The sequence below is a fragment of the Pinus tabuliformis genome, chromosome X (assembly GCF_031772625.1).
Source record: "Pinus tabuliformis cultivar Carrire ecotype Pingquan chromosome X, CPIR1, whole genome shotgun sequence".
Taxonomy (NCBI): domain Eukaryota; kingdom Viridiplantae; phylum Streptophyta; class Pinopsida; order Pinales; family Pinaceae; genus Pinus; species Pinus tabuliformis.
In genome coordinates this window covers 430,192,866-430,208,991 of record NC_142308.1, presented here as the reverse complement: position 1 = coordinate 430,208,991, position 16,126 = coordinate 430,192,866, and positions in this window count along the sequence as shown.

Below are 16,126 nucleotides of genomic sequence, written 5' to 3'. Positions count from 1 at the left end.
GGTCGCCAAGTATGCTAGCTCATGCCATGTCTTCATAGGGTCCTTTTGTACCCTAATGAAGACATGGTGGAATTCGGCTTTGAACTCCACAAAGCTCTACAAACTATTGTAGACCATGGGTGATAACCACAGCTTGCGATTGATCCCCATCCTGATGTTCATCTCCATGAGCACCAAAAATATCTTTCTCTCCCTTATCCTTTGTGTGTCCTTGGTTGCCCACAGCGAAGCGTACTTCATTGCCTCTGGAAGGTCTTGCGCGATCGAAGGGAACTGGCTATCTTCTGGCAACTCCCATGCCATCAGTACTATCGACAATAGGAGCCACGCATAATGAAATGTTTTTCACTTCTCATGTGCCTTGCGGCAGTTCTCAAGGAACTCACCGCATAGATAGTTTGCCCAGTTGAACTGGACCCCTTCTGCGCATTGTGCTACTAGTGCAACTACTGGTGCGGGAACCTCATCCGCATGGCACTTCCACATCACTTTTCCTACCAATATCTATGTTGCAACCTTGACTGCAGGGTTGTTGATGCTGGAGATGGCATACCCTCACTTCTTCTTCTCCAACTTAAACTTCTTTTTCATTGCCTCTGTGATGGCCAAGTCGTCACTTTTTCCCTCCGAAATATTTGCTAGATCCTCCCATACGCAAGGGACTCATGTAATCCGGTGAATCAGATGGTCTGTGATGGGGATGGGCTCCTCCAGCCACAAGCACCCATCATGCACCAAGTAGAGCAGCTGCCTGATGACAAAAATGGTCACTGGGGCACGATGGTAATGCGACACCTAGAGCAAGTTTAGCAACCTTACTTTCTCTACGCCTCTAAGCCATTTGCGTGGCTCTAATTCAATCATCCCAAATGGCACGTCCATCTTCTGGCGCATTATCTTTGCAGTCGCTAAATGTGGGGACTTCTCGTGGTCCGCAAGGTCCCAATCTTCAAATTTCAATATGGGAACCCATCCCAAGTGCGCTTCCTCAAACACAATATCGTCTAGGAGCAGCGGAGTTTGCAAAGAGATCTTGCTCTCATCTATATCCTTGGGCACCTTGGCTTTACCCTTCCGCGGAGGAACATATTCCGGCAACCTGGTGATAGGGTCCGTGCCCTGGGTTTCGACTTCCATCTCTACATCCTCCTCCTCCACCAAGATTTCTTCAAACTCTTCCTCCTCATCGGCCTCCAAATTAATGGCCTTCCCCTTTTCCTCCATTGTGAGCTTGGTCCTCAGTGGATTTCTGGGTGAGACGCACACCGGTATCATGGCCTACTTATCCTTCTTAGGTCTCAGCGTGTGCGGTGATTTAGGGACCTCTGCGATTATTCTGGTGCTCTCTAGGGCTTCTACTTCCGTAATTTCCTGCGTGGCTTCCACGGCTATCATTACTCCAATGCCCATGGCTTCTTCGGGTGCTGACATAGTGCTATTCCACAGTTCTCTCAGTGTCTCTGGTAGCTACTCAAACAACAAATTCGCTTTCAGAATATCGAATAAGTCTCAATTCATGAATACTTGAGCGCGCAACAACTCAGTTCTCAAATTGCCAAGTGTTGTTTGTTGGACAACCATTTGTAATTTATAGTGCCTTTTGAATTTGAATTCAAACATTCCCCCCACATTCAGTCCATTAATGCTAGATTGGCAGCAGATTTTCAAGAATCTAGCCCATAGAGTTCGCCTCAAATGCCTGTCGCCCACTCCATTTGGTCTCAAACCAAGCATCAAATCGTGAATAGTGACTGTAACGGTCACTTTCCAGCAAACCTGCACGCCAGCGCAGCTGCCTTCACGTTGTCTCGGACCTCGTGACACTTCACTACTATGCGCAGTCCTGACATTGCACAGTTCCCAGGCAGAGTAGTTTATAGTCCCGCGCCTCCTTTCAGTTGCCTAGAGCACTAAGACTGTGCTTTTGTTGGCTAGTCAGATGGTCGGGCCACCTGTGTATGGCTTTAGATGACTGCCATTCACTTTTCCTAGGAAGGGATCTCCATTTAACTTTACCAACTGCACCGCGCCACCGTCAGTAATCTCCTTAATCACATACAGCCCCAACTAATGCATTCTGAGTTTCCTTGGGAATTTATCAAACTTACTATCATACAACAGCACCAAATCATTCACCTTAAAGGTGTGTAGCTTAATATGTTGATTGTGCCATGCCTTTTTGTGCTGCTTTTGGACCTTCTAGTGAAATCCAACCAAAGATCTCTCTTCTTCGAGCTCATCCAACTGCACGAGCCTCTCCTCCAAGGCTCTGCGATCTATCATACCTGTGAGCACTGCTATGCGCAAACTAGGCATGATGTATTCCATAGGAATTACGTCTTCCACTCCATAGACAAGCCTAAAAGGTGTTTGTCCCATCAGCTTCTTGCATGTCGTCCAATAAGCCCATAATACTGCAGGTATGTGCAGGTCCCAATCACTTCGCTGCGCATTGCATACCCTAGTCAGCATGGTTTCCAATACTTTGTTGAACGCTTCTACGCAGAGAATCTTCTACATGATTTCTCTTCCTGCATAATGTCTTCCCAACATTAAGAGCCATCTGCAAGTTTTCCCCCCCATCACATGCTTATTGACCAGGTATTTTAGCGTGGAGTACATGTGCCTCTGCACAAGTTGGGACTCTTCTCCATAGGCCTGTGTCCACTTGGCCAGATGATTGGGTGAATTTATGTAAATAAATAAATTAGAAATATGAACAGTCATTGGGAGATGAACTGAACAGTCTCTCCCTCATGTATATAATGAAGACCTACCTTGCGAAATAATACACGAATTAGTTTTTGCTTTGTGGAGTTACTGTCTGGCCTGACATGGTATGAGAGCCAGCTCCTTTCTTTAGCTTTTATGCTCTCTGTAACTCCCTATCCTGCTGCTTTGCTCTACATTAAAAAAATGCTACTTGTTCATAAATGCTGGTAGCCTGCTCCACACTGTCACCTGAATGCTGGTAGCCTGCTCCACGTATTCTGATCTGCTGAAACGTTCCTCTGCCACATTCCTAAACCATCCGTATTCAATACTTTTTTGAATGCGTTGATTGCTATTATTAAGTTGCTCTCTGGTGCCTTTTGCAGGTGGTCGTTACGGCGATGTTTGGGATGATATGGTGGATCCCTTCAAAGTTCTGGACTCCATTCCCAAATACTTTACGTAGAGGCGTTTGTGATTGTTTTTAATTTTTTCAGGATGAAGAAGGTGCTTGGTTTTTTCTTATTATTTGTAGTAACAATAGTATGTCTGTTCGCCCCAGTGATTGCTCTGGTGCCTCCACGGTGCGGAAATACTTTCTGAAAGTCGTTGGTCATTACAGCTGCTGGGTAAAGGAGCATAATTATGTGCTGTTAAGAGTTGGTTGATGTGGAAGAGATGAAGCCGCTCATACTCAAGTCAAAATCCACACCGATTATTGCAATAAACCGAGTTTTGCACTTTGGTGCCACACCAACACCGGTTTTCCGAGTCTCAGTTCTGCAACACTGATACATTTGAACACTGTCACATATAGTTGAACACTGGACGCAGTCACATATAGTTGAACGCTGGACGCAGATACATTTGAACACTGTCACATGGTAATTGAGTTTCTTATATAAAGGGGACGTATGCCATATATGAAGTTTATATGAAATTTATAATGGTGGATTTATATGAGGTTTATATGGGAGTTGTATGAGATTTATATGGTGGATTTATATGAAGTTTGTATGAGATTTATATGGTGGATTTATATGAAGTTTATGTGAAATTTATATGGTGGATTTATATGAGATTTATATGGTGGATTTATATGAGCTTTATATGAGGTGGATTTATATAATGATGGATTTATATGGGTCACATGGTGGATTTGAAATCTTTTGAGAATGCCCTTTTGAGTACAATTTTACTGTATATTGGCAGAAGTATTTTTCTATCAGCAAAAGTAATTTTTTTTTACAGAATGCATTCAATCATATCCATGGTGGGAATAGTTCTCACTGGCAAGGTGAACTATCTTGAATGGTCCCAGATGATAAAACACACCCTCATTTTCAATGATTTGTTGAAATGAGTGTGTGTCGGAGATGGAGACAATGAACCAGTACAGCCTACCTCAGACAAAGAGCTCGTCATTTGGGAAAACAAGAACAGCAAAGCTTATGCATTAATCGCAGCATCTATAAATGAAGAGGTGAGTCGCCATATTTCGTCATATTCAACTGCCTTTGAAGCCTTACAAAAGCTGAAAGAACTCTATGACTCACATTCTGCACTTGAAGTTGTTCAACTCATGATTAAACTCTTCACTCTTGAACTGCAAAATAATGATCCTCTTGCTCTTGCATCTGAAGTAAAGTCTATAATGCATGATATCAAATCCACTAAGGTTGAATTGGATATTCCTCTTATCGCTTTTCTCAAGGAACTTTATCCTACTTACTCCAATTATCTTGAGTCATTGCAAGCAAATGGAAATCTCAAAGATATAACCTTTGACTCTCTTGTGAAAAGGTTTGCTGAAAGAGAGAAAGCTTTTGGAAAGAAGACAGCCCCTGAATCTTCTAAAGAGGCTGTGTGCCTTGCTCATAAAGAAAAGCATCCTGCTCAAGATTCTACAAGAGGAAGAGGTGGATGAAGAGGAAGAGGAAGATATTTCAGAGGCAGGGGGGGCAGACATTCTCAAGGAGAAAAGGTAGATTTGCACTGCATACGCTGCAAAAGTAATGGATCACATGATGCCTCTACATGCAAGTTACCATGGGACAAAATTGAGCAGAAAAGAAACCAACAAAAAGGTAAAACTGATGATACAGACAAAGGTAAAGCACCTGAATCTGCTCACTATGTTGTGGCACATTGTAACATTGGAGTAAATGAAGATTTATTTAATGCTTCACTTGCTTCTTGGAAAAATGATTGGTTGCTTGATTCAGGAGCAACCTGCCACATGGCTCATAGAAAAGATTTTTTGAAGATTTCACTGACAATGTTGATGGAGCAATATACTTTGCAGATCAATCAAAAATCAAGCCATCAGGGCTTGGCACAATCAGGCTTAAACTGCCTGGTTTTCCAAACTTTCTTCTGGATCATGTTCTATATCTCCCACAGCTCAAGAGAAACTTGCTATCCTTGGTCCACATCCGCCAGCAAGGTCACTCCATCCATATGTTTGATGGCAAGCTTGAGGTAAGACAAGCATCTGACCACTCACTTGTCATGAGGGGAATAAAAGAAGAAAGGCTTCTCAAACTGCAAGGAACCTCTGCTCATGCACAACATTTCTCATACAATTCTCATCATGAAGAAGGTACACTTCCACCAAGTTTATTATGGCATGCTAGATTTGGACATTTGAACTATGACAGTCTCCGCTTGTTGAAGAAAAATGGTGTTGCTGGTTTGCCTACAATTCCTAGGAAACTTAAGCAATGTGATGCCTGTAATCTAGGAAAGCATAACAAACAGTGTTTTCATGATTCACATTCAAGAGCACATAGAAAAATTGAACTCATTCATTCAGATTTATGTGGTCCCATGCCTGTTCCTTCTGCAAATGGAAATAAATATATCATGACATTTATTGATGACTAGACCAGAATGTGTTGGGTTTATTTATTGAAGAACAAATCTGATGCTTTTCAAACATTCAAGAATTTTCATAAATGGATTTAAAATGATGCACAATCTCATATTGGGTCTATTCGCACTGATAATGGAAAAGAATACACATCAAATGAATTTTAAAACTATCTTCGCCAACATGGGATCAAACATAAAACAATTGTGCCTTATAATCCCCAACAGAATGGTGTAGCTGAAAGAATGAATAGGACAATCTTAAATATGGTACGATCCATTCTCTTCTTAAAAAATGTAAAGATAATGTTTTGGGCTGATGATGTTCTATGTGCTGCATATATAAAGAATAGATGTCCATCTACTGCTATAAGAAACAAGAGTCCATATGAAATGTGGTATGGACATGTTCCTTCGGTAAAGCATCTCAGGGTCTTTGGTTCCACCTGTTATGCCTTGATACCAAAGGTACATAGAAACAAACTTGGTGCTAGAAGTCGTAAGTGTATCTTTCTGGGGTATTCAAACACCTCCAAAGCATACCACCTCTATGATGAAGTAAATAAGAAGTTTGTTGTATCTAGAGATGTAATTTTCCTTGAATCATCCAAAACTAACAATGTTGTTGAGCGGAAACTTGATCTCTTGGATAGATTCGCAAAAGCAAAATCATTTCAATAATTTGATAATCAGATTCCACATCTTGAAGGGGGGATTCCTATACTAGATCAACATGTGGAATCTTCTTCTGAAGAACACTCTCCCCCGCATGAAACTCCAACAACGGATGATGCTTTAAGTGATGTGATTGATAGAATTGGGAGACTCAATCTTGATTCAGTCCCAACTCCATCAACGGAGCAGCCTGGACCATCAAAAAAAGGTCCCCCAAAGTGGGTGACAAAGACACTTGAAAGTGTTCATCCTGATGAAGTTGGAAAGACAGGAACCAGAAATTCAAACCGAAAAAATGGAGGTGATGTAGATGACTCTAATTCACCTGTTGATATGAATGTTTCTTATGATTGTGAATTGAACTTGTCTACAGATTTTGAACCAACTTCCTTCAAAGAAGCTGCTTCTCCTGATGAATGGAAAGAAGCGATGCAAAAGGAGTATGATGCTCTCATAAAGAACGACACTTGGAAGCTGGTTCATCCTCCATTAGGAACCAAACCAATTGGCTGCAAGTGGGTCTACAAGAACAAGTATAAAACTGATGGCTCACTTGACAAGCACAAAGCTAGGCTTGTGGCAAAAGGTTTTGCACAGAAGGAAGGGGTCAATTATGAGGAGACGTTTTCCCCCACAGCAAAATGGGCTACCATCCGAACACTCTTTGCACTAGCAGCTCAAAATAGTTGGAAAGTCCATCAAATGGATGTAAAAACTGCTTTCTTGAATGGAGATCTAAAAGAGAATGTTTTTATGTCCCAGCTTGAAGGATTTGTTGTGAAAGGACATGAACATAAAGTATGCAAACTTGTGAAGTCCTTATATGGCCTCAAACAAGCACCGCGAGTCTGGTATGAAAAACTAACTGAGCATCTTCTGAAACTCAATTTAAAACATTTTGATCTTGATGATGCAACTTTATTTGTCAATAAAGTTGGCAAAAAAGTTGTATATCTTGTGGTATATGTAGATGATCTTTTGATGACAGGGAAAAATGAAAGCTACATTACATCCATAAAGAAGGAATTGGGGAAAATTTTTGAAATGACTGATTTGGGCTATGTTCATTACTATCTTGGCATTGAAGTAACCCAACATCCAAAGTCCATATTTCTTTCTCAAAAGAAATACATTGGAGATTTGTTAAATAGGTTTGGCATGATAGAGTGCAATCCTCTTACTACTCCAATGGAACAAAATTTAAAGCTCACATCTATTGAAGGAAAAGAATTTGAGGATGCAACAAAGTATAGACAGCTTGTAGGAAGTCTCAACTACCTAACTACTACTAGACCAGACATTTTGTTTGCTGTTGGAATCCTCTCCAGGTTTATGCAAAAACCTTGTGAGGGACATTGGTCTACTGCAAAAAGAGTTCTAAGGTACTTGAAGGGAACTCAAGGCTTTGGAATCAAGTATACACAGGTGGACGACTTCAGCTTGATTAGGAGTTGTCTCCTGGAGATCACGCAAACAATCAGTTCCAGCAGATTCCACAATAGAAGCAGAATACGTGGCAGTAGCTGAAGCAACAAAAGAAATTGTGTGGCTCAGGAAATTTCTTGAAGATTTTCAGGTAAAATAAGTACAATCAACTCCACTCATGATTGACAATACCTCTGCAATAAAGTTGGCCAAGAACCCAAAATTCCATGATCGAACAAAGCACATCAATACTAAATATCATCTGATTCAACATCATGTTGAGGCCAAAAAACTTCATCTCCATCGTTGTTCCACAAATGAGCAAATTGCAGACATCTTCACCAAAGCGCTTGTAAGAGAAAAGCTTGAACGATTCAGAATGATGCTTGGACTCACCAACATCCCTTCAGATTAAAGGGGGGAATGTTGACACCTAATCCTTGTGATTGGGTGAATTTATGTAAATAAATAAATTAGAAATATGAACAGTCATCGGGAGATGAACTGAACAGTCTCTCCCTCATGTATATAATGAAGACCTGCCTTGTGAAATAATACACGAATCAGTTTTTTCTTTGTGGAGTTACTGCCTGGCCTGAAAATTTTGTCCATCATACTTGTTTTTCAGTCGCATCTTAGGCTTCCCAAACTGTACTCGCATCATTCTCCTACATTTGCACCAATCGTCAAAGCTTCCTTTGTGTGTACCCCACCATCTAGTGGGCATACCGCGTAGTACCCAGTCCAAGGCCTGGAAGCATTGCTTTTCCAGCACTTCCCTTTCAAATGCATCCAAGAAGGTATCTACCTCATTTAGACCATCATAAGTAGGCAGATCTCTTGCTTCTATTGACACGCAGTGTAGCGACCTGGTCATCATATTACAATTCAGCGTAGTTACCTCATGTAACCGATCCTGTCATTGTTCTATTTCTTCGTCAAAATCCAAAGTGCAGGAACTCTCGCACTCCCATGTAATCCACCCATCCGTGGTGGGATTCACCGTGTCTTGGTCTCATGCCGTTATCTTATAGATACAGTCTAAATCATGATCACTCATAGTCGTGAACCGGTTCTGTATAGCGCGATCCTTCAGCAAGGTCCAGGGGTATAATTACGCACAGTGATTTCTTTTCAAAGATCATCTTGCACTTCTTCAAGTTAATTACCCCATTCATGTCAATGGCCTAGTCAATTCCAAGAGCGCGGGGTAGGAATTGCTGTCATCAACTATCTCTATCACTTCGAAATCTGCCAGCGCGCTCACTCCCTCAATATCGACAGTTATTCCCTGCAGCCGCCCCATGGGTATTATTTTCTGCTGATTCGCCATCCTTAGCTAAATTGGAGACCATTGCAACACGGGTCTCCCCATTCACTTCCATGTCTATTTTGGTAGAACATTCGCATATGATCCCAAATCCAGAATGACTTGATCCCTCTCATATTCTCCGATCTGCGCAGTTAGTCTCATTTCGTGCCCTGTCCTTATTTTATGTTTTCTGATCTTCCTGACTACGCACGGTTCTCCTGGTGTAGTCCCAATGCATCTGTTGATGAGCTCCTGTAACCCTTTCACAACCTTACTGTCACGCAATAACTTCATACAGGTTTCCAGGAATGTTGTGAGCATAGATGGGTCCATTTCCAGCTCCAGTTTATCTTTGCTTCCTAAAGTGGAGGCATCAGTGAAGCTCTTCTTAGCTTCCATGAAGGTTTCCCGAGCGCACTCCAAATCAAACTCAGCTTATTTCTTCGACACTTTTCTAACCCTGTTGAAAAATGGCAACAAGAAATTGCTAAAAATAGAAGTGCTAAAAATAGCAGTTTGGGCATCAGTGCTAGATTGGGCAATAGGGAATGAAAAATGGAAGTGCTAAAAATAGAAGTTCTATTTTTACCAGTTCAGTGTGGATTCCTATTTTAGTCAGTCCCTGGACTAGAAATAGGAAGTAAAATTCGAATTTGATATTAATAGTAGTTTGTAAATTAATTAATTAATTTAGTTTGAGTTAATTAGTTAATGAATTATGAACTTGAAGTCTATGTGTGGACATGCAAGAGTTTTTCCTTTGATTGATGGATTTAACCATCAGTTTAAGGATGAGGATGAGTTGTAATCATGAGTTGTAATTAGTTGGCTCAGTTAACTGAGTCAAGTCCAATTAGATTAATTAACAAGTTGCTAAATTAATGAGATTCAGTTTGCTGCTTGCATGCATGTAACAACTGGTATTTTCAAATAACTGAAGATTCACTCATGGATAACTCATGCATGTCAGTTCAGACAGAGACCCAGTTGATATCAAATGGAGGGACAGTGTACTATCAGTTGCTAGTATATTCCTTTGTGAATATTCCTTGCATGCAGAAGGAATATTATTCCTTATGGATTGCGTAGTTGTACCTGAGGTTACAGCAGGTATGATGTGGCCAATTCACACATGTTATGACATTGGACTCCAATCAAAACTGCGCAAGGAAATAGGAGCTTGGAGGACTTGTGCAGCATATATATACAGGCCTAGGTAGTCCATGAGCTACATCATCAGAGTACAGAGAGAGCAAGATAGCTTTTGAGCTGATTCTTTTTGTATGTTGTTGAGGATTTCCACTTGATTGATAATTCAAAGATGGGGTTTTAGGTTGGTGCTTTCCCCAGGTTATATCTTCTGTGTTATGGTTGATTACTTCTCATTCTTAGTTATATCTGTTCATGCTTGATGTTGCTCATGTTCAATTAAGCTTCCGCTAAGTTTATGGTAGATGTAGATCTAGTATTATGCTTTAGTACATTGCATATATCAGTTGGATCTGCAGGTGAAATTTCTACATGATATCACTGAGCTAGTTGATTTGTAGAGAAAATTCTACATGGTATCAGAGCATAGGTGGTCAAAAAAGAACAGTATAGAAGAACGGAGAAGTTGAAGTTTGTGGTTTCTAAATATTGAATTAAGTTCTTATCACATCTATTTCACCGATGGCATTCTATGGTTTGAGACTCGAATATGCTCCTGATGGCAGTTCGAATTATATAGCCTGGAAGGATCGCATGGAGGCAGTATTAGAAGATAATGGTCTTAAGGAATTCATTGATCAAGAAGTCCCTAAGCTGACTGATGCTACTCAACTCGCGGAATGGAAGAAGTGTGTGGCTAGAGCTAGGAGAATCATCCTGGAGGGAGTTCGAGATCACATAGGCTCGAGCCTCCATGGGAAGTAGACTCCGTTTTCAATGTGGAAAACATTGAAAGATCTTTATTAGAATAGCAGTGATCAGAGGAAGCTGGCACTGAAGGACAAACTTCAAAAGATCAAGTGTGAAAAGGGCGACACAATATCTATGTATCTGACCAAGCTCACCACATGCAGGAATGAGCTTGCAAATGTAGGGGCGTGATAGCTAATGATGACATGGTGAGTCTTGCACTCATCAAACTTCCTAAGAGCTGGCATAGCTACCAGGACTCGGTTAATGGAAGAGAGAAACTACCAGATTGGGAACAAGTATGGTTGGATTTGATGCAGGAGGAGATCAGACATAGCACCAAAGAGGGTTCTTCATCCATGGAGAATGAAGAGCACTGTTCCTTAGCAAGTAAGGCAAAGAAGGGGAAGGAGAAGGTTTCTCTTCCCGAATCCAGTTCTTCCCATGGTGGGAAGAAGGTTGACAATTCAAAAGTGTGATGCTTTTGTTCTCATGAGATGGGCCATTTTGTTCCAAATTGTCCACTGAGGAAATCCAAGAAGGGATCCGGGGAAGGATCTGAAGGTGAGGCACTTGCTTCACAGTTCGAGTTGGATTTTACACTCTTCGCATGCATGGTTTCATCCATGGTGGGAAGTGGTTGGTTTCTTGACAGTGGAGCTTCTTTCCACATGACCGGCGATAAGAGTTTGTTCAGTACTTTGGAGGAGAAAGATCTCCATATACTCATAGCAATGGGTAATGATGAAAAGTATAGTGTCTCAGGTGTAGGCATAGTTATTTTTCAGAGGGAGCATGGAGATCGCCTTACCTTGACCGATGTCAAGTATGTACCAGGACTGAAGAGAAACTTGGTGTCGAACGCGATGCTAGAAGACAGAGGCTATGATGTAGTCTACAGTAAGGGAAAGGTTTTCCATAGACACATCATCACTAGACAGGTGAAGCATATTGGTTCATGGGTCAAGAACCTGTATGCTCTTGAGGTTCAAGATGCATGCAAAGCCTTGAGCAGCAAGGCAACTGATGGAGACTTGTGGTTGAGGGGGAGAGTATATTACCTCTCAACATGCAGTGCCAAAAGAAGTCTCAGATGATTGTGGAGGAGACACGATTGGTGCAGCAGCTTCAGGAGGTTTTGGAGCAGCCACAACAGGGGAAGCTGAGTGGAGATCGAGTAGAGACATCTACTCATGCAGAGACCTCCAGTAGGGGGAAACTTCAAGCCAGGTGGGCAGAGGGATCACATGCAGCCATACCTCCAGGTAGGAGGTGGGGCGATGTGGAGTGATCGTCCCAAGGAGGAGGGGCAGGATCCTTGAGGTACCCAACCTATTTGATTCGACTTTGCTACGGGAGCCTCGATGAGGAGTAGTAGAACTGACTGATTGGGTAGAGACAGATGCGGATGGAGCGGCAGAGAGAGCTACAGTGCAGGGAATCCCAAGATAGCGCAGAGCTAGCAGGCTGCAGCAATGCGAGAGGCACAAGTGTGTTGCACAGTGCAGGATAGCACAGAGAGGTGTGCAACAGTGCGAGATGCATGGAGATGTTGCAGTAGCATAGAGGTCAGAGAGGGAGCACTTGTTAGTAGTAGGTAGAGCTTCAGCATCAGAGTATGTTTCTAGCCCAACATAGAGGTCAGTTGGGAGTTTTTTTTGTTCCGAGAGTTGCTGGAGCAACCACACTTGGTAGATGTGTTGCATGCAGAACATTCCGAAGGTACAGGATCAGGTTCGAGAGGAAGCCTTTCTTGTTGAGAGGGAGTGTTGAAAAATGGCAACAAGAAATTGCTAAAAATAGAAGTGCTAAAAATAGCAGTTTGGGCATCAGTGTTGGATTGGGCAACAGGGAATGAAAAATGGAAGTGATAAAAATAGAAGTTCTATTTTTACCAGTTCAGTGTGGATTCCTATTTTAGTTAGTCCCTGGACTAGAAATAGGAAGTAAAATTCGAATTTGATATTAACAACAATTTGTAAATTAAATAATTAATTTAGTTTGAGTTAATTAGTTAAGGAATTATGATCTTGAAGTCTATGTGTGGACATGCAACAATTTCTCCTTTGATTGAGGGGTTTAACCATCAGTTAAAGGATGAGGATGAGTTGTAATTATGAGTTCTAATTAGTTGGCTCAGTTAACTAAGTCAAGTCCAGTTAGATTAATTCAACAAGTTGCTAAATTAATGAGATTCAGTTTGTTAATGCTTGCATGCATGTAGCAACTGGTATTTTCAGATAACTGAAGATTCACTCATGGATAACTCATGCATGTCAGTTCAGACAGAGACCCAGTTGAGATCATATGGAGGGACAGTGTACTATCAGTTGCTGGGATATTCATTTGTGAATATTCCTTGCATGCAGAAGGAATATTATTCCTTATGGATTGCGTAGTTAGACCTGAGGTTACAGTGGGTATGATGTGGCCAATTCACACATGTTATGACATTGGACCCCAATCAAAACTACGCAAGGAAATAGGAGCTTGGAGGACTTGTGCAGCCTATATATACAGGCCTAGGTAGTCCGTGAGCTACATCATCAGAGTATAGAGAGAACATGATAGCTTTTGAGCTGATTCTTTTTGTATGTTGTTGAGGATTTCCACTTAATTGATAATACAAATATGGGGTTTTAGGCTGGTGCTTTCCCTAGGTTATATCTTCTGTGTTATGGTTGATTACTTCTCATTCTCAGTTATATTTGTTCATGCTTGATGTTTCTCATGTTCAATTAAGCATCCACTAAGTTTATGGTAGATGTAGATCTAGTATTATGCTTTAGTACATTACATATATCAGTTGGATATGCATGTGAAATTTCTACATGATATCAGTGAGCTAGCTGATCTGTAGAGAAAATTCTACAAACCCAAGTACTATCCTCTGGTTGTTTTCCTTTGTCATCTCCTGTTGCAATTCCACTTCGGAGCACAATGCTTACGTTCGAATCTTCCTCGCGTGACTCAGGCCTCATCATCTATAGGTTTTGAGTCGGGGGAGGCAGTAGCGCTCCTTTGTCATGTATCCTAGCTATCAGTGTAGGAAAATCTTCCATCTCATGATCAAACAACGTGCAATACTTGCATGATGGGCACGTTGGATTCGTGCAATCATGGACATAGTGTCCTAGCCCTCCGCAATTGTAGCAAATCAATTGTCTACAACCTCTACCAGGTCCTCCTCCGCCTTGGCCTTGTACGTGCCCCTGAAATCCTGTCCGCGGCACCCATGAATTCTGATCAAGAGGTCACGTTTCAGCCTAAACTCTATAGGTGTGAGTCCTATCCATCATCAATTCATAGCTCCTGTAGGTATGCTCGTCATGTCCCACCAACCTAAAAAAGTTGCATAACAACTGTTGCGAATTTTGTGTATATTTCTGTAATAGGTGGCAGTTGTCTGTGGCATGTTTTCCTACTATTTGACAGATAGCGCACCACAAAGCAAGCGCCGCGCTAGGTCCTACTTGAGCTTCCAGCCTTAAAGGCATCGGTCCTCCTCCTGTGAGATAATTTGTAAAAACTGGGCAGTGGTCTTTGTCATGACCCTGACTCTTGCATTTTACGCACCATACTTCTTTGCACACTTCTGGTTGAACTGTCCTGTCCTATTTTAGACTCTCCATCTCAAGGCACAGATTCTTCAACTACACGTGGATCTTCTAAACTCCTAGGTTTTGATCCTGCATTGGGGTCTCATGAAGCCTCATGGAAATCTCCAAAGCCTCTACCTGAGTTGTTATCTTTTGCTGCGACATCGCACTCCTTAAGTGTGGTAGTAGCGAGGCTACAAACCACTCGCGATGTTGTCCATTTGCCATATTCATATTGGCTTCGCAGATCATACATTTCATCCTTTGATCTAGTTCCCAAGGTGTCTCACCTAGTAGCATCGTGATGTCTTTAAATCCCATAATCGACTACGATTCAAATTTAGGCCTGCTAAATTCTCTGTTTAGCGTTGTTTGGATATCTGCAACTCTCGCATTCGGGTTATCATTGGAGTACTTAATATACCAGGTCAGTGTGCGATCCTACAGAGCACTAATCAACGTCGCTTTCTTTATATGGTCATCTGTAACACCTTGCACTTCCCATACAGCCCTTACAACGAACCAGAATTGGTCTGGATCCTCATTTCCCAAACGTTTAAACACAGACAACTTCATTGTGTTCACCATACTAAATCGCGATAGTGGGGGGGTGGGTGAAGATGGAGGTGATGACGGTGAAGCTGGTGGTGGTGTGGGTGGGGGTGGTATTCGCGGAATTATTTATCTTATCAGATGAATAGAACTTCGTGGAGAAATCTTCACGAGCTCTTCCTCATTCCCTCACAGAGGTGAAATCAAGGAGTTTTTTATGAACCCTTATTTCCTTCATTCCTGTAAACCTTTCCACTTCGCATAGCTCCAAACATCAAGGTAACTGCACAACCCGTTCTTCATACAACAACATTTTAATCCAAGTATTCAAAGATTTTATGTACTTACCTTGTGGTCCTTTGAGAAAGCGTCGCTCTGCCTCACTATAGCTAACAGAGGTTTCAACCGTGAACTCAGTAACAAATCCTCCTATAATGCGAACGAGCCAATGATCGATGACGTGCGTGATCTTATCCTCTGATGCTTCCAACCTTCGCACCAGCTCTGGGGTCCACACAATAGGACTGTCAAGCTTCCACCTTCCTTCACTATTTGCTAGCTTCACGATCCACTCATATAGTTCAGTAGGGAAGGACGCAAAAAATATTTGGTGGATCTCTGTATATAGGTAGTTTTCTAGCCACTCTTCCTTTTACAGTCGCGGGTTTCTATTCTCTTGCGCTGCGAACTCGTGAATTCTTCTGTCTAACCAGCCTTAGATTTCTTTCTTAGTTGGATCCCAGTGATACGACATCACACATCCCTCATGCAGATTTCGGTCCCGGCAACGGAACCATTTGTTGGCTTATGGGGGCCTAAGCCAAGTTCAGAGTTATTTAGCCAAACAAATCCCTACGCTACTAGCCCTTTCAGCATCAACCCACGGAGCGCAGACTGAAGTCTCACCCGAAGCAGTATGGGGGATGCTAGAACCAAGTTTTTGCACCCTTGAGATGATTATGATGTCAGTTTAGTCCAACTATGCCTGCCTTCATGCAGGTCACTTCGCACTCTGTTCTAACCTTCAGTACCTTCGCAATCTGTTATAATCAGCTTTCGCACAGCCCTAACCAGGGGTTGA